Genomic DNA, 19985 nt, shown 5'->3' with positions numbered 1-19985 from the left:
TTGCCACCTTAACTGTCATTAGGACAACCAGCTAAAGAACAAAGTGAACAGTAAGTAAGCCACAGTATGGCTATTTTCCATGAAAATTATTATTTTTTTAAATATTTGTTCGAAGCCTTTAAGTAATTAAATCAATTGAAATTAAATTTTAAATGCATCCTGAGTAAGTTGTGTCCAGATAATGATTGCTTTTAGCTACCAAATGCTAATGGAATTAAGATTAATTTTAAAAAATGAAACAATTTTCATTTTTATAACTGTGCATTTAAATGATACATATTATAACTTTTAATGACATTTTTCCGCACAAAGATTGTTGTGCCACATGAGTTATAAAAGGGATCATTTGCTTTCTGCATTTTAGAAGAACAGATACAAAGAGAAATGTGGGATAGAGAAGAATGGCGGCACAGTGACTAACACTGTTGTGTCCAGTCATATTAAATCGGCATGAACCAACCATGGATATAGCATCAATCCGTCATGGGGCACTCTCATATAGGGTTAACATGGAGTTACAAATTAAACTGCATCTCTCAGGGTGGTGAGAGCAAGGCTGGTGTCCATGGAAGAAGACCCACATAGAGAGAATGTCCAGACTTTATATTAAAAGTGACTGGACTGAGATATGAACCAAGAGCTCCAGAGTCGTGAGCCAGCAGTGCAAACTACTGTGTCACCATGCAGCCCCCCCAAAGAGGGCATTCAATAGTAATAAATTCACTTTGGAATAATCTATATTGTGTTGAGTTCACTTCATAAGGACTTCTGCTACAATCATTTCTGTTTCTTGCAACATATCTTATATATGCAATGCCTTTGGAAAATATTCAGATCCCTCCACTTTTTCACATTGTGTTATGTTGAAGCCTTGTGGTAAAATCATTTGAATTATTTTTCTTTTATCAATCAACGCTTGGTACCTCTGAATGACAAAGCAAAAACAGGATTTTAGAAATTTCTACAAATTTACAAAAAATAAAAAACTGAAATGTTACATTGGTACAAGTATTCAGACCCTTTACTATGACAGTTGAAATTTAGCTCAGGTGTGCCGCATTCTATTGATCATCATTGATGTTTCTACACCTTGTTTGAAGTCCACCTCTGGTCAATTCAATTGGTTGGACCTGATTAGGAAAGGCACACGCCTGTCTATAGAAGGTCCAGTGGATGGTAATGTGTATGAGAGCAAAAACCAAGCCATGATGTTGAAGGAATTGCCTGCAGAGCTTAGAGACAGGCAGGGTTGTGTTGAGGCACAAATGTCTGCTAAAAGTTCTGTAGCATTGATTGTTCCCAAGAGCCCAGTTGACTTCATAACTCTTAAATGGAAAAGGTTTCAAACAACCACAACTCTTCCTAGAGCTGGCCACATGGCTAAACAAATCAGAGAAGAAGGGCCACAGTAAGAGAGGTGACCAAGAATTCACTGGTCACTCTGGCTGAGTTCCAGAGAACCTGAGTGGAAATGGGAGAAACTTCCAGTAGGACAACCATCATTGGAATACTTAACCAACCTGGGCTTTGTCACAGAGTGGCCAAATGAAAGATTTTCCTTAGTAGAAGAGACACAAAAGGCCGGAGTTTGCAAAAAGACCCTTAAAGGACTCTCAGACAGTGGGAAATAAGATTCTCTGGTCTGATGAAAGTAAGATTGAACTGTTTGGTCTCAGTTCTAAGTATCATGTCTGGAGAAAAACAATAGGCACTGTTCATCACCTGTGCAATGCAATTCCAACGGTGGAGCTTTGATGGTGGTAGCATCATGCTATGGAGTTGTTCTTCAAAGGCAGGGATTTAGAGACCACTATTTAGGGTTCAGGGAAAGCTGAATGGAGCAAAGAACAAAGGTATACACAATGAAAACCTGCTGCAGAGCAACCTTGAAGTCAGACTGTGCCAAAGCTTGAGAGGATCTGCAGAGAAGAAAGACAGAAGACCCCAAAATCCAAGTGTATGGAGTTTGTCACATCAGAGCCAAGAAGACTTCAGGCCATAATCGCTTTCAAAGGTGCTTCAATGATGTACTGAGTAAAGGGTCTTAATACTTGTGCCAATCTTATATTTCAGTTTATGTATTTTTTTAATCATAAAATCTTTTTTTTCCTTTGTCATTCTGGGATGTTGAATGTTGTTTGATGATGGGAAAAACTTAGTTCAATCTTTAAAATTCAAATTTTAGCATAAGCCTGCAGTATAGCAAGATATGAAGAAATGAAGGGGACTTGCTGAATGCACTATATATATATATATTTATAAATACAGTATATATATATATATATATATATATATATATATATATACTGTATATATATACTAGGGGGCTTTGCCCCTTGCTCGCTTCGTTCGCCAACCCCTTTTCCCTCCGCCAGTGCTACACGCCGTTGTGAAGAGGGGGGCTGAACGCACCCCAAGGAGACGCGGCCGCTCCTCTGAAACCCCTCTTAAACAGTGATAGAATGAGAAACAAATACTTTTTTTTACCTCCTCTTTGCTCAATGAGATGCTGGCTTGCTGCTGCTGCCTTGCCGCGTGATCTGCATTTTGTGTGGCGCTTCAAACGTTTATCATGGGACATGAAAGTGTCTCTCTGTCTCTCTTCAAAAGATCACGTCTCGTCGAAAGATTTTTTTTATAAAGAGATATATTCCTAACATATTACCTAGTCCATATCAGTAGAGATATCCAGCAGGATTTTTTTTCCCATTGAGATCTGAAGTGTTTTCAAAGTGTTCCTTTAATATTTTTGAGCAGTTTTCTATACATATATACTCACACACACAGAAACACAATATATGTATGTATATATATATATATATAATATATACTGTATATATACTGTACTGTATATATATATAAAATATAGAAAACAGTAGACAGAGATGTGCAACTTAAACAGAAATTCTTAACACACCACTCCATGTGTCTGTTTTTGCTATACAAGTAAATAAATGAATCACCTATGTCATAAAGTGAACTACTGTAACTGTGTTTTTGTTTTTTCATATATCAAGCCTGCCAGCACTGACACAATCTCCTACTATTTGGATTGCCATCTGTTATAAAAGATTTGAATCAATTTTAAGGTACATTCATCTGTAAATTAGATCAACCCAAGTGACTATGGTTCTGCGCTTATACTTCTCCAAGGGGACATAGTCTGCCTAAAACTGGAGGGATAGAAAATGATGCTACTATTCAGTTAAGCCCCTCCGCTGGTATTAAAGTAGAAGTAAATGAATATATATGACTTTTGCATACCGGCTGCAGTTGGTTTTATTTTGCTGTCACTAGACTGTGCAAGACATTCAAGTGAGAGTCTGAGTGGCACTTTATAAGAAGGACTCCCTAGGTGTAGCTATTACTCTTTTACTGTTATGTGAAGAAAGCTTAACCAACACTTGTTTGGCCTTAATAAGGTGTATAAAGCACCAGTGACACAGTAACATCGGCACCACCTGTAGTGCATGCTGTTATTAATTTTAAAAGACTTTAACACAGTCTTTGTTTGTGTTACCAAGCAATAAGTGACTAACAGGTGTCCTATAGGAAGTCTACTTAAAAAAATCATACTGTACTGTGTATACTTGGCTAAAAAAACTTGAACTTATATTGTGTTAGGCAAAGTGATCAGGAAGATAAAGATAAAACACAGACTATTAGAGACACTGAGAAGTATAGTGGGGGTATTTATTCAGCTAAGTTATCACTTACAGTATTTAATTAATCTTACAATTAGCAAATAACCTAGAAGTGAACTGTTTAAAAGTCAAACTCTCTGGAATTCTTTGTCATGGCACTTTTCAACAATGGGCATGTCCAAGGAGTTTTACAAGTGCAGAGCTATACGCCACACAGTTAAAGTGACTTATAATCATGGACTGAACTATTGTCCGTGTGCTATGCAGTCCAGTGCCTTGGCCAGTAAGCCATTCTTTCCACACTGATCCTTGGGACCCTTCCCACTGGTGGCTATCCAACTAATAAAGCACCTATTGAGATACTCCGACCACTGTGCACGATTTCCATTTTCTGCACATGCGTGCAGGCATTGCAGGCGGCGTGTCCGGACAGAAGGACGGAGATGGCATGTCTGTACGCTCACTTGAACACCCTAATTGCAGCATACATAATATCCTCTAAAAAAAAAGTGTGATCTATGAATGAAGGCAGCGGTAAAATCAATGGTTCCTTTCTTGGTCCACATGGCTTATTTGAAAAAAAACAGCAGGCGTAACTTAATGCAGGGCCATTTTTATTTTTGGGAATTATTTTCATATATGTGCAAATTAGGTCCTGCAGCCTATTTGCTTTGTTTTGTTTTTAATTACTTTATTGACTGTAGTTACAGCACTTGGCTATGTTGCTGGCCAGGATTCCCTGTTTTAGACCTATGCATGTACTGCAGTGGGCTTTGCCTCTCTCCCACAGTCTAAACTAGTGCTATTCCACTGATTGATGACACTAAGATTGTGCCCAATGATGAACTGTTGTGCCAACTAGAAATCCACCCATCCACTGATTCATTTTGTGAATTTCCCCTTGGGGATTAATAAAGTATCTATCTATCTATCTATCTATCTATCTATCTATCTATCTATCTATCTATCTATCTATCTATCTATCTATCTATCTATCTATCTATTTTCTGATCTTGCATACTACAATTCAAGGTTAGAAGGACCAACAGACAATCCTGGTCATACTGGGTTTAAGGCATGAAGCAACACTGAGTGGGATGCCAGTCTGTCACTGGGCACACACCCCTGTATTCAGGCCAACAAGAAATTAGAGTACAAGAAAAAAGACACTGATGATATATTTTGGCCAGGGTTCTTCCCCTGACTGAGGTTCACATCTTTCTTTCATGTTTGACTCTTTTCATTATGTTAATATTGTTAATTATGTTAAGATATGTGAAGTTATATCACATCTATATTAATTTGGGGTATTGTTTGCTTTCTTTGCATATAAACTGTCATTGTTTTGTGCCTTGTGTTTTGTGAGTGATCCCACCTATTAATCACCACCAGAGACTGCCCTTAGCCGTATATATATCTAAAGGGTCTCCCACAGCTCCTGGTGGTCCATTTTGAATGTGCTAGGGAGTCATTGACTTTACTTGTGCTTTGATATGGTTTTGCTATTTTAATATCACTGGATATTTGTGACCATTTTGCTCTGAGTGTTGTGTACATTGCTGTGGTTCATTTTGGTTTAAATTATTTGTGTTTTGTGAGTAATATATTTTAAATGTTTTTGTTTAGAATAAGTAATAAAGTGTCAGTTATAATTTACATACAAAATTGGGTTGTGAACATCGGCAGGAACAGAACTCATTTGTAAGCTAGAGACTGTCTATACAAATAAATTATTTTTTGAAATTTAGTGGTTGAAGTTTCAGAATTTGTTTCTTTTTATGGTTTCGTCCTTTGAGCACATTCTTGACAATATTAAGAAACCATGAAGGTGAATTTTGAATTTTTGTGAATTTCCCCTTGGGATTAATAAAGTATCTATCTATCTATCTATCTATCTATCTATCTATCTATCTATCTATCTATCTATCTATCTATCTATCTATCTATCTATCTATCTATCTATGTTGGGTATTCAGCCAAAATAAAACACAAGGGAGACATCACTCCATGGATTTTGTTGTTGTCCTCTTCTCTGTAGATGGTGTGATATATTTAAGATAAGATCTATCTTCTCTACATCTATCCCAGAAAAGAGTTCCTTGTTCTATGCAGGTTGATGGGAGAATTGAACAGTTTCAGGTCCATCTTTGTTAATGAGTGAGTGAAGAAGGCAGAGGTGAGTGTGAAAATATCAGATGAATGAGTGTGGCAGAAATGGTTACACAAGTGCTGTTCTCGAACATGCTGGTAAAGCAAGAACTTTGTATAAGATGCTGGACTTGCTCTAAAAATAAACCAAGGGTCTTAACCATGTAGATAACGAGGACACAGTCGAATTGGGTTGACTATGTGGTGAGGATTTCTCTTGTACGCCACCCAGAGAAGGGTGCCAGGCATGGAAAAAAACATAAGGACAAACACAGAAAACAGACAGATTAAATCTCTTGGATAGCTTAGGCATGTTTGGGAAATCCTTAGAAGTAGCTGGGACTGGAGATAAGAAAAATGTGTCCTTCTCTGTCCACCACTGTACGTTGCCACCTTATCTGTCATTAGGACAACCAGCTAAAGAACAAAGTGAACAGTAAGTAAGTCACAGTATGGCTATTTTCCATAAAAATTATTATTTTTTAAAATATTTGTTCAAAGCCTTTAAGTAATTAAATCAATTGAAATTAAATTTCAAATGCATCCTGAGTAAATTGTGTCCAGATAATGATTGCTTTTAGCTACCAAATGCTAATGTTTTGTTGGTGATCCCACCTATTAATCACCACCAGGAACTGCCCTTAGCTCTATATATATCCGAAGGGTCTCCCACAGCTCCTGGTGGTCCATTTTGAATGTGCTAGGGAGTCATTGACTTTACTTGTGCTTTGATATGGTTTTGCTGTTTTAATTTTACTGGATATTTGTGACCATTTCACTCTGAGGGTTGTGTCTTAGGACTTGTGTGCTTTGGATTACCCTCGCTGGCAACTACTTTTTGCCTTGTGTGCGCTACTGAGCTTCATGTCTTTACAGAGCATTTTTGTGACAGTATATCTTTCATTTTATTATTAGATTATTAAATTTTATTACATTCTACTTGGCACTTTTTGTACCTTGCCAGGGTTCCTGATTGGATTTCCCCTTCTAATGGGTATTTGGGACTTCCCATTATGACAATTGAGAACCTGTGAAAACTGCAGAAAGACAGGGTTAAGATATGTTAATAAATGATGATCATAACCTTAGTATTTTAAAGCCTGGGCTGTGACTGTTTGAGTCAGCAGGTATGCTGGGCTAACTGGTAGGCAGAAAATGAAAAGAGCTAAATTTAGCTTGTTTTAGAGTTTAATGTTCTTGGGTTTTGAAATGGATAAGTGTGCAAATCAAACGTGAACCTACTGTTTAGTTAAAGGCATACTCCACCCAAAGATGAGTGATTTTTATATAGTACTTACCCCAATGAGTTTTTACAGATGACTGAAAAAAAATTGTATTTCAATGTTTTCACACAAAATGGAAATTAAAAAAAAGAAATTTCTGATGGAATAGGATTCTATGGAGACCAATGCAGGACAAGAGCCAACAATACCAAAAACATCCATGAAAAAGTCTCAAGTTAACATGTGTCACACAATCCACACGTCAAATCATCTATTTGCATGCCTACAACATCCCAAACACATTTACTGCATACTTACTAAAATATTGCTTAATAAACCACTTCCAGGAACTTCTCTCAGGTACGAAAATGGATCATGCTGAGACGTGAATGAGCTTTTCAATTTAATGCCCACCTTCCCATCATTCATTTGTTCACAGGTCCAGCCCAGTAGCAGCTTATTCACTGGCTAGTATCGTGCTTCACATGATGTCAACATTGTAAAGTGGAATAAGAGATGAGTACAACTAAAGATTAAAAGTTAAAGAAAAGCGAGTGTTTTGTCTTGGTAGAATAATATATGACAGGTTGTCCCCGAGTTACAGACATCTGACTTACGACTTACGAACGGGGCTGCAGCTGCTCCTTCATCTGTCTGGGGGACGCAATGCAGGCTCCTCAGTAACTGCCACTCCGTCATCTCCGGCCTGGGGATGATGCAAGCGGTGGCTGGAGGGGAGCGGTTTCGCTGCTCTCGCAGTGTAGTGTCCCTTGAGCGGCTACGGTTGATAAATGGGACGGTGGGGGTCGCACCCCATTCATTCTCAGTGGGCAGCTGGGTGCGCGGCAAGCGCTCGTGTGCAGGACGGAGGCTTGATGGGCCGGAATGGGGCAGTTCGCTGCACACCCATCATGGAGCCACAGCTACTACTCCTGACTGGATGGGGCAGAGCCAGTCGTTTTACTGCTCGCCCACCAAACAGCCTTGCAGTGTCCTATGAAAGGCTGCCCCGTTCGTTCTCGGTTGTGGCTGAATGGAGGTCGTTGTGGGTGAATGGTAGCATTGTAGTGTACCTCGGGTGGCTGTCTGTTGAATGGAGGTGATGGTGGGAGATTTACTACCCGCCTTTGGCCGCACCCTGTTCGCTCTCTGTGGGCTGACGCTGCAGGCTGCATACTGTATGCAAGTGGAGGTGACTGTGTGGTGGGCGGGTGGTGAACCGCCCCTCACTGCCCCCATTGATTCTCAATAGCAAGCCTGCTTGTACTGTTACGTACATAACAGGAAGTTGTCTCCAGTCAGTACACCAGACGTGATGACGAGGGGTGCCTTCCTGCTGTGATAGTGTGATACAATAAAGAAGAGAAAAACCATCACCATGGAAAATAAAGTAGAAATAATAAAAAGGTCAGAAAGAGGTGAAACTCCATCATTCAGTGGCAGAGCACTTTGTTACAGTCGGTCAACAATAGCATTTATTAAAATAATGTGCCTGTTCCGACTTACATACAAATTCAACTTAAGAACAAACCTACAGTCCCTATCTCGTATGTAACCCGGGGACTGCCTGTACTTTACTTTCCCCTTTTGTATTATTAATATTGTGCTGTTCTAGTTAAGGGTTGAACCAGGAGAGGCTTAAGATTAGCACCATCTAGTGGTGAAATTAAACATTCCTATATTTGAGGAACAGCCTGTCGCTGGGCGATGATGTCATAAAGCTGCGCCCCAGAGAGTAAAATTAAAACAGAGAGCACATGTTTGTCTCACTTCCTGCTTTGAACGTTCAGTTTGGCTTAAAAGGCATTGTCGGTATGTAGAAATGTTTATAGAAGTTCAATTCTCTGTTTTTGATGCATGTTTGTGAATCTGTTATTATTTAAAGAAGTATTTTAAAGGTTCTAGCAACTTTCCGCTGTTATAAGTTTTCACTGCACTATAAAAGTACTTGTGAGCTACCTTTTTCAGACTTTAACAGCTTTGCCAGTGCGCATAGATAACGTGTCATTCAAGTGAAGTTATTTATTTATTTTTTATATGTTTGTAAAGAATAAGTAATTCTCACACTATTGTATTTACGATTTATTTGTAGTTTTACCCTATTCCAACTGGCTTCAGTAAAGAAAGCAAACAGAAAACTCTTGTCTGTGTGGTCATTGGAAGGGAGTTTATCTGACTGTCGACTCAGGCAGGGCGCTTGAGGCAGAGGGCAGGACAGTAAAACGACACCTTCAAGCAAGCCAATTTACGGATGTTTTTAGAGCTACGGCGGGGAGCTAGCAATTCAGCAATTAAACGCAAGCAATCGCTTTCAAAGTTATAATGACAGACGTACACTCTAAAGGTGGATCTAAGAAAACAAGATCGAAGGCATCATCTACGTCATCTCAATCTCGCAGTTCATCCGCCAGTATGGCTATCGCTCTTGCTCGAGCAGAAGCTCAGGCCACTAAAGCTGAAGCAGCGTTCGCTAAAAAGGAGATTGAGCTTAAAATAAAGCAGGCGCATGTTAACGCGTCTCTAGAATCGTTGCAATTAGAGAAGAGAGCAGCAGCTGCAGAGGCAAAAGCTGATGCTTTAGAAACTGTTATGGAGCAAATAGATCGAAGCAGTTATAAAAAAATAGAGCTGCCAACAGAAGATCCAGTGCGGCGCACAAATGAATACATAGAAGAGCATGCCGTCTTTACAGACGCCCTTCCTATGCCTGTGCTTAGTGGTCCATACTTTGATGAACCTTACAACAGCCATTCAGCACCTCAACATGAATCTACTGTTGACTTTATACATCAGAATAATAAAGAGGAGCATGAATTCACAGAGCTGGATCCTGTTTTACAAGGAGCCAGCCTTTCTGAGCGATATTTTCTTCCTATGGAGAGTACAGTATGTTCTACTGGGGTCCCAGTCGTGAATGAAGACTTCGCACAACAAACCAGCATCAGTAATGTCTATGTGCCCAAGGTGCTGCAAAAGCCACATTTTACAGATCAAGCTCCTTTGAATGGTTACAACAACAGTGCGACACATGGGCTAGCAAATAAGAACAACACTCAACCCCAGGCTATTGCTCACAGCTACACAAGACCACATCAGGCACATCCAGATGAGAATACAAATATGTCGGACTTTGTCAGGTTTCTTGCCCGACGCGAACTTATATCTACTGGCCTTATTCAGTTTAATGATCAACCTGAGAATTATAGAGCTTGGAGGGCATCATTCCTGAATGCCATCAGAGGCCTTAACCTTTCAGCTAGTGAGGAAATGGATTTGCTGGTGAAGTGGCTAGGCAGTGAGTCGGCAGTACTTGTCAAGCGGATAAGAGCTGTTTATATAAATCATCCACAACAAGGGCTCAGAATCGTATGGGACAGACTGCGTGAATGCTATGGTTCTCCAGAAGTTATTGAGAGTTCCTTATTCAAGAGGCTAGAGAGTTTCCCAAAGATTTCAAATAAAGATAATCGCAGACTGAGAGAATTCGGAGACTTGCTCATGGAACTTCAAGCTGCCAAGGCTGATGGTGATCTGTCGGGTCTTTCTTATCTTGACACACCTCGTGGAATCAACCCACTAGTACAGAAGTTGCCATTCTATCTGCAAGAGAAGTGGCTCACCACTGGCTCTAGATATAAAGAAAATCATGGAGTGTCTTACCCACCATTCAGTTTCTTTGTGAATTTTGTAAGTCAACAAGCAAGGATGCGGAATGATCCAAGCTTCATTGTTTCAGCGACTCATGAAGAGCCATGGGGACAGATTAGACAGACACAAAAGCACAATTCTCAGAAAGTCGTTGCTGTTCATAAAACAGAGGTCTCTTCTCAAAGCACACCTGCTGAACTTTCAACAAAGACTAAAGCAGATCCAGCAAAACAGTGCCCACTCCATAACAAACCTCACCCCCTTCCTAAGTGCCGTGGATTTAGGGAGAAGCCCCTTGAAGAAAGGAAGGCTTTCTTAAAGCAACATGGGATTTGTTACAAATGCTGCAAGTCTGCAGTTCATGTGGCTAAGAACTGTAATGATGCCACCAAGTGCACAGAGTGTGAAAGTGAGGGTCACATCTCAGCACTGCATCCAGGACCAGCTCCATGGTTGTCTATGTCACAAACTACCACACCACAGTATGGTGGGGAGAAAAATGATAGTCCTAGTGAAGCCTACATTACTTCTGCTTGTACTAGGGTCTGTAGAGAGAATCAACCAAGACGCTCATGCTCCAAGATCTGCCTTGTAAAAGTGAGTCCGGAGGGTCGCTCACAGGAAGCTGTTTTCCTCTATGCAGTATTGGATGATCAGAGCAACAGGTCCCTTGTAAGGTCAGAGTTCTTTGATCTCTTCGGCATATCGGGATCCATTTCTTCATACACCTTGAAGACATGCGCTGGAACTGTTGAATCACAAGGTAGGCAGGCACACGGCTTCCAAATTGAGTCAATAGATGGAAGTATTACTCTTTCGCTACCAACAATGATTGAGTGCAATGACATTCCAAATAATCGATCTGAAATTCCAACCCCAGAAGTAGCGCTAAACCACCCACACTTGAGACACCTGGCGAAGTGGATACCAGAGCTCCACCTACAAGCCCCTATTATGCTTCTATTAGGTAGAGATGTCATCAGGCTCCATAAAGTACGTAAGCAAGTAAATGGACCACATAACGCTCCATATGCACAGAAGTTGGATCTTGGTTGGGTGATCGTGGGAGATGTCTGTATTGGAGATGTTCACAAACCGGACACAGTAAGGGCATACTGCACTAACATCTTAGAGAATGGCCGACCTTCATTCTTTAGGCCCTGCCCCAACCACTGCATTGTTAAAGAGAGATTCTGTGACTGTAAGCTGCCACTGTCCATCCTTCATCGTAAGGTCTGCTCTGCTGAAGAAGTGCAGATGATCTTAGATCAAGACTTATTCCAAAGAACAAGGGACGATGACAAGGTAGCTTATTCTATTGAAGATACACAGTTTTTAAAGATTATGAATCAGAGTGTCTTTCAGAATGAAGAAAATAGCTGGGTAGCTCCATTGCCATTCAAGGTTCCACGGCCACGTCTTCCTGATAACAGGTCTATGGCAGTACAGCGTTTAAAGTCACTACAACGCTCCTTTAGAAAGAGTCCTGAAATGAAAACTCATTTTGTTGCCTTTATGGAGAAGATGTTTCAAAATGATCACGCAGAGGTGGCCCCTCAGATAAAACCTGGAGAGCAATGCTGGTACCTACCTTGTTTCGGTGTTTACCATCCCAAGAAGCCTTCTCAGATCCGAGTAGTTTTTGACTCAAGTGCCCAATTCAAAGGTCTATCATTAAACCAGGTGCTTCTAACGGGTCCAGATCTCAACAACAATCTCATTGGAGTCCTCCTTCGGTTTCGAAGGGATCTTGTTGCCTTTACTGTGGACATACAGCAAATGTTCCATTGCTTTATGGTTCACCCAGATCATCGCAACTTTTTGAGGTTCCTTTGGTTCAAAGATAATGATCCTGAGAATGATGTACTTGATTTTCGCATGAAAGTGCATGTATTTGGAAATAGCCCATCCCCAGCTGTCGCTATTTACTGTCTCAGACGAGCAGCACAGAAAGGTCAACTTGAGTTTGGTGAAGATGCCAGAAAGTTTGTAGAGCAGGATTTCTATATGGATGATGGACTGAAGTCCTTGCCTACTGCAGCAGCAGCAATCGACCTGCTCAAACGAACTCAGGAAATGTTAGCTTGCTCTAATCTCAGGCTTCACAAGTTGTTGTCCAACAGTAGAGAAGTTATGGAAGCCTTCCCACCTGAGGACCATGCCAGCACCCTAAAGGACCTAGATTTGTCAACAGGAACCATACCTATACAACATAGCCTTGGACTACTTTGGGACTTGAATTCAGATTGCTTCACCTTTCAAGTTCATAAAGAAAGAAAACCGTTCACACGACGAGGAGTTCTCTCTGTTGTAAATAGTTTGTATGATCCACTTGGGTTTGTTGCTCCAGTAACAATCCAAGGCAAAGCTCTTCTAAGGGAATTTATTAAGGAGTCATCTGATTGGGATGCACCATTGGCACCTGAAAAGGAGGAGCTGTGGGAGACGTGGAGACTTTCTCTACAAGAATTGCAGTCTCTTCAAATTCCAAGACCATATTCACCTATATCACTGTCTGAAGCAAAGTTTGTAGAGCTCTGTGTCTTCTCGGATGCTTCTGAAGGGGTAGTTGGTGCAGTCGCATATGTGAAGGCCACAGACACCAATGGAAACTATCATGTGGGGTTCATCTCTGGCAAAACAAGATTAGCCCCGCGTCCTGAACATACTATACCACGACTGGAGCTTTGTGCGGCGGTTATGGCAGTGCAAATGGCAGAAACCATCATAGCAGAAATAGATATTACGTTTGATGCAGTTACCTTCTACACTGACAGCAAGGTGGTGTTGGGATATATTCATAATGAAAAGCGGAGGTTTTATGTTTACGTGAATAATCGAGTCCAAAGAATCCGGAGAAGTTCGCTTCCAGATCAGTGGCATTATGTGCATACAAAGCATAACCCTGCGGACATTGCAACACGACCTATATCTGCTGCCAGCTTAAAGGATACAATTTGGTTTACTGGACCGGAATTCTTATCTCGACCTGAAATCGTGCCTCCTGTGCAAGAGACATTTGAACTTGTCAATCCAGCTCAAGATTCAGAAGTCCGGCCATTAGTTACAGTATGTCGCACGGCAGAATCTGCATGTTTGGGGTCTCAACGCTTCAACCGTTTTTCTAGCTGGATTTATCTAACCAGAGCTATGGGTAATCTAATTCAATTTGTTCGTCACTTTAAGCAAGCTCAAAATAAACCTGCTGAGATCTGTAGGAGATGGGATTACCGTGAGTCACTGCTAACACCGGACATACTAGCTCAAAGTGCAGCAGTCGTTATTCGTACAGTTCAAAAGGAAACCTACGCTGATGAGATTGAGTGTCTCAAATCACATAGAAGGCTCTCAAAGAAAAGTCCACTTTGGACTCTGGATCCCTTTATCGATCAAAATGGCCTGTTGAGAGTTGGAGGTCGGGTCATAGAGGCAGGTCTAGAGCTTAATGAGAAAAGGCCACTTATTGTGCCGGGACGACATCATGTAGCAACCCTATTAGTGCGTTACTTCCATGAGCAGACACAACACCAAGGACGTCACTTTACAGAAGGAGCAATCCGGTCAGGTGGCTACTGGATAGTAGGTGTCAAGCGATGTGTTTCTAGCCTTATCTTTAAGTGTGTTATCTGCCGTAAACTCAGAGGGTCCTTTGAAGTACAGAAGATGGCAAACCTTCCACCGGATAGACTCAGCATGGAGCCTCCCTTTACACATGTTGGATTAGATGTGTTTGGGCCTTGGACTATATCAGCACAACGTACAAGAAGCAACCACGGTGAGAGTAAAAGGTGGGCTGTTCTTTTCACCTGTCTAAGTGTCAGAGCTATTCATATCGAGGTCATTGAATCCCTAGACTCTTCCAGTTTCATTAATGCCTTGAGGAGGTTTCTAGCGATTCGAGGTCCAGTGAAGCACATTCGTTCGGACAGAGGAACCAACTTCATTGGTGCCTGCAAGGAACTAGGAATTCCCTCCAATTCTGATGGAATGGCTGTGCAGAAATTTCTTGCAGATCATGGTTGCACTTGGACATTCAATACTCCTCATTCGTCTCATATGGGAGGTGTATGGGAGAGAATGATTGGTATCACACGGAGGATTTTAGATTCAATGTTTGAACAAATGAGGTCTTCCAAATTAACACACGAGGTACTTACCACTTTTCTTGCTGAGGTCACTGTTATTGTGAACAATAGACCGCTGGTGCCTGTGTCAGCTGACCCTTCGGATCCATTCATTCTCACACCTGCCACAATCCTTACTCAGAAAATGGGTTCTTTTCCTCTTCCAGTTGGGGAATTTGGAGAATCTGACTTGTACAAGCAGCAATGGCGTAGGGTACAGAGCCTTGCTAATACCTTCTGGGATAGGTGGCGCAAGCAGTATTTATCTACCCTTCAGTTCCGTAGGAAATGGCAAATTAACCGTCCAGATCTTACGCTTGGAAGTGTGGTCCTTTTGAAAGACTCTCAAACTAAGAGGAATGACTGGCCTTTAGGAATTATAACTGAAGTGTACCCTAGTAAGGATGGGAGGGTCCGTAAAGTGCAAGTCCGAGTCAATAAATCAGGTGGGGCCAAGATGTTTCTCAGGCCTGTTAATGAAATTGTCTTGCTTCTTCCTTCAAAGGATTTGGGAACAGAAGAGGAAAAAACAAAATAGTGGAATCCTATGGGATACCAGGCGGGGAGTGTGCTGTTCTAGTTAAGGGTTGAACCAGGAGAGGCTTAAGATTAGCACCATCTAGTGGTGAAATTAAACATTCCTATATTTGAGGAACAGCCTGTCGCTGGGCGATGATGTCATAAAGCTGCGCCCCAGAGAGTAAAATTAAAACAGAGAGCACATGTTTGTCTCACTTCCTGCTTTGAACGTTCAGTTTGGCTTAAAAGGCATTGTCGGTATGTAGAAATGTTTATAGAAGTTCAATTCTCTGTTTTTGATGCATGTTTGTGAATCTGTTATTATTTAAAGAAGTATTTTAAAGGTTCTAGCAACTTTCCGCTGTTATAAGTTTTCACTGCACTATAAAAGTACTTGTGAGCTACCTTTTTCAGACTTTAACAGCTTTGCCAGTGCGCATAGATAACGTGTCATTCAAGTGAAGTTATTTATTTATTTTTATATGTTTGTAAAGAATAAGTAATTCTCACACTATTGTATTTACGATTTATTTGTAGTTTTACCCTATTCCAACTGGCTTCAGTAAAGAAAGCAAACAGAAAACTCTTGTCTGTGTGGTCATTGGAAGGGAGTTTATCTGACTGTCGACTCAGGCAGGGCGCTTGAGGCAGAGGGCAGGACAAATATGTAGCCTTTGTCAGAATGCCTCAAATCTCACAGACTTACCACTGTTTATAAGGTATTGTACCATATAACTTCTCCCCACCTTCCCTTCTACATCTATAACCTCAGGCAATTAGGTGTAGTAAAAGACAAGCAGGAGTTAAGTTACACTGTAAATAATGTATTATTGACAATATTCAAAAATACTAACAATATGCAAAGTAAATTTAAATATTGGCAACCATACAACCTGATAAATGTTGATGTGTAGTTTCAGGCGGCACACAGACTTGATAGTTATTTAAAATGTCTCTAGTTAAGGCATCACTTGTGGTCAGCTTTCTTCAGGACAGGCCGCATGCCTGTCTCAATATGGCTGCCTTGTTGTGCTCTTCATTGTGATGTCCTTTTCAGTCCATGGTGTGTGAGATGGTCTTTCATCAGTTTGGTAAGATAGAGAGAGTGAGGTAAAGCAAGCAAATTTATAGGTTTTCTGCCCAACCCCTACAGCCAATAGGGCGTCATGGTACTTAAAAGCTTCTGATACAAGCCAATTCAAAACAGCCATACTTCAGACCAACGGGCCAGAGAACACCTACACACCTACCCCCATAAAGCCTGCCAGTTAGGCAGTCTGGCTTTCCTGGTTCTTAACCATCTAATCTTTGCTGTTTTTATCAGTGATAGACATTAGTGTTACGAGTTACCAATAAAGACATATGAAATATTTATCAACTTATATGCAAAATTTCACACCACAACATCAAGTGAAAACATTACCAAGAACAGACTCTGCATTGTCCACGTGCATATCAGTGATACGTCATCAAGCAGGCCAATTCAACTAGGTGCTTTGGCAGTCTGCCACTAAATAATCCTTAAGTACTCCAGATGTGGATAGAAATATAAATGTAACTATGTGAGACAAGTCTATGATTTAATTGCTTATTCACATCTGAACGCTTTCCATTTTTGTTTATGAGGGTTTTTTTTTTGGAAGTGGTTTATTTAACAATATTTTATTAAAAATAGATGTGTTTGCAACATTGTGGGCGTATAAGTGGATGGCTTAATGTCTGGATTAAGTGACACGAGTAATGTGAGATTATTTTCATGAATGTTTGATACTGCTTGCTGTTGTGTTAGTTTTGGTTTGAATACACAGTGGGAGGTATGAAATCAAAAGTCCATCTTATGAGAAGGAGTTAAATTGGACTCTGCTATATCAACTTCCAGACAGAGTTCCGAAGAAGGCTAACAGAAAGTCAGGTTATATAGCGCCTTGATGTGGGGAGTACAAGTCCAAGGAGGTTATAACACACGTGTGAGGCCTCATCTGGAGTACTGTGTGCAGTTCTGGCCTCCAGGCTACAAAATGGGCATAGCAGCACTAGAAAAAGTTCAGAGAAGAGTGAATAGGCTGATTCCAGGGTTACAAGGGATTAATTATGAAGAAAGTTTAAAAGAACTGAGTCTTTTCAGTTTAAGTTAAAGAAGATTAAAAGGAGGCCGAACTGAAGTGTTCTTCCAGCTAGGACACTGGTCATCTGCCGGGTCCACGATTTTTGAGGCTGATCATCCAATTACCTGTGAACCACCCAATCTCACTGACATTGCACAGGTGGTGAACCAGCTTGAGGGATCTGTGGTATCCAAATTGCATGGACAGAGAGTGTTAAAAAATATAAAAAAGCTCTCTTTAAAGCTTGCTCAGAATACTATTCTAGAATAATAGATAGCAATAATAAAAATCCTCGGGTACTGTTTAGAACAGTGGCTAAATTAACAAATGGAAATTCAGATCTACAGTGCAAAATACCAACAGATATTAGCAGTACAGACTTTATGAACTTCTTCAATGAGAAAATTAAAAATATAAGATCCCAGATCTCAGCATCACAGTACAAACCAAATACTAGCTTAGCAGACACTGCCTCATATTGCATTCAGCACTTTAGTAATTTAATCCTGTAACTGAGCAGGAAATCTTAACTTTAATTTCTAAAATGAAGCCCACTAGTTCCCTAGATCCAGTGCCAACAAAACTAGTAAAAAGTTCAATGGATGTTCTTGCAGTGCCTATTCTTAACATTATCAATAGTTCATTATTTCATGGCACGGTACCTGATGCACTAAAAGTGTCAGTCATTAAACCATTATTTAAAAAGTCAGACCTAGACCCACACATACTAAATAATTATAGGCCTATTTCAAATTTACCCTTTCTCTCTAAAATACTAGAAAAAGTAGTTGCCAATCAGCTTCAGTCACACCTTTCGCATTACAATTTATTTGAGAAATTCCAGTTTGGTTTCCGCTCTGGTCATAGTACAGAAATGGCACTAACGCAGGTTGTAAATGATATTCTCATATCATCTGATGAAGGAAACTCCACTGTAATTATGTTGTTAGACTTAAGTGCAGCATTTGACACGATTGACCATTCTATTTTACTACACAGGCTAGAAAGTGATGTTGGGGTTACAGGCACTGTGCTCGTTTGGTTTAGTTCTTATTTATCAAATCAATTCCAGTATGTACAGAAATGTGCTGACAATACTCCATCATTATACACAGAAATGAGATATTCTCACTTTACATGCTTCCACTGGGATCCATCATTAGGAAACATAATGTTAATTTTCATTCGTATGCAGATGACACCCAGTTATACCTTTCATTTAGATCAAATGAAGTTTCTCCGATGTTGTCTTTAATTAGTTGTGTTAGTGAATTAAAGGAGTGGATGGATGAGAACTACTTGTCTTTAAACACAGATAAAACAGAGATGTTAATTGTTGGATGGAATGACTCTGATCACAACAATATTCTGTCATCATTTAACTCAGTTGGAATCACCATTAATTTTACTGAATCAGCCCGCAATCTAGGAGTTATCTTTGACTCTAAAATGTCATTTAAAACGCATATTACAAAGTTGTCCAAATCATGTTTCTTCCATCTTAAAAATGTTGGGAAATTAAGGCGCTTTCTAAATAAACAGGATTCTGAGAAATTAATTCATGCATTATTTCTAGTAGGATTGACTACTGCAACGCGGTGTTCACTGGATGTTCAAACTGTTCTTTATACAGCCTCCAGTTAATCCAAGATGCTTCTGCAAGAATTATTACAAGAACAAGAAAATACAAACACATAACTCCAGTTCTTAAATTCTTACACTGGCTCCCGGTTAAATTTAGGGCAGATTTCAAAATCCTCCTTTTAACATATAAAGCATTAAATGGCCAAGGTCCGGCTTACTTGTCTGAACGTATCATGACTTACAAACCTGAGCGCACAATAAGATCTCAAGATGCCGGTCTGCTTATGATTCCAAGAATTAATAAAATAACAGTGGGAGGTTGAGCGTTTAGTTACAGGGCTCCTAAACTGTGGAATGGTCTGTCTGCTACTATAAGAGGTGCCTCTTCGGTCTCAGCTTTTAAATCCCGGCTGAAGACTCACGACTTCATCTTAGCATACCCTGACTAGAGCTGCTGATTAATTGTACAGACTCCTTCTCTGTTGTTAGTCATTAGCACTAAAACATAAGTAACATGATAGTTATAATTGGATACTAACCCTCACCTATTCTGTTTCTCTTCTCGGTACTCAAATGTGGCACTTGGTGCCACGGCCCACCTGCCAAGTTGTTTTGCCTGCCTAAGGTAAAGTCAGCCCTGATGGAGGATCACAGGAATTGTGGGAAAGATCGGATTAGCGCTATTTCAGCTGTGGAATGGCCAACTGGGGGAGGCAGTTAATGAATGAGGTCTCCAGGACTCTAAACAAATCCAAATCATATTATGTGATATCATCTACTGTTAAATTCTACTCCATAGTTCTAAAATTTTTATTTTTATACTGTATTGAGGATTTGTTCTGTTCTGTGTATTATACTGTATTGTATTAACCCCCTTCTTTTTGACACCCACTGCACGCCCAACGTACCTGGAAAGGGGTCTCTATTTGAACTGCCTTTCCCAAGGTTTCTTCCATTTTTTCCCTACAAGGGTTTTTTGGGAGTTTTTTG

The sequence above is a fragment of the Erpetoichthys calabaricus genome, chromosome 14 (assembly GCF_900747795.2).
Source record: "Erpetoichthys calabaricus chromosome 14, fErpCal1.3, whole genome shotgun sequence".
Classification (NCBI taxonomy): Eukaryota; Metazoa; Chordata; class Cladistia; order Polypteriformes; family Polypteridae; genus Erpetoichthys; species Erpetoichthys calabaricus.
Note: the sequence above shows the minus strand (reverse complement) of the source record.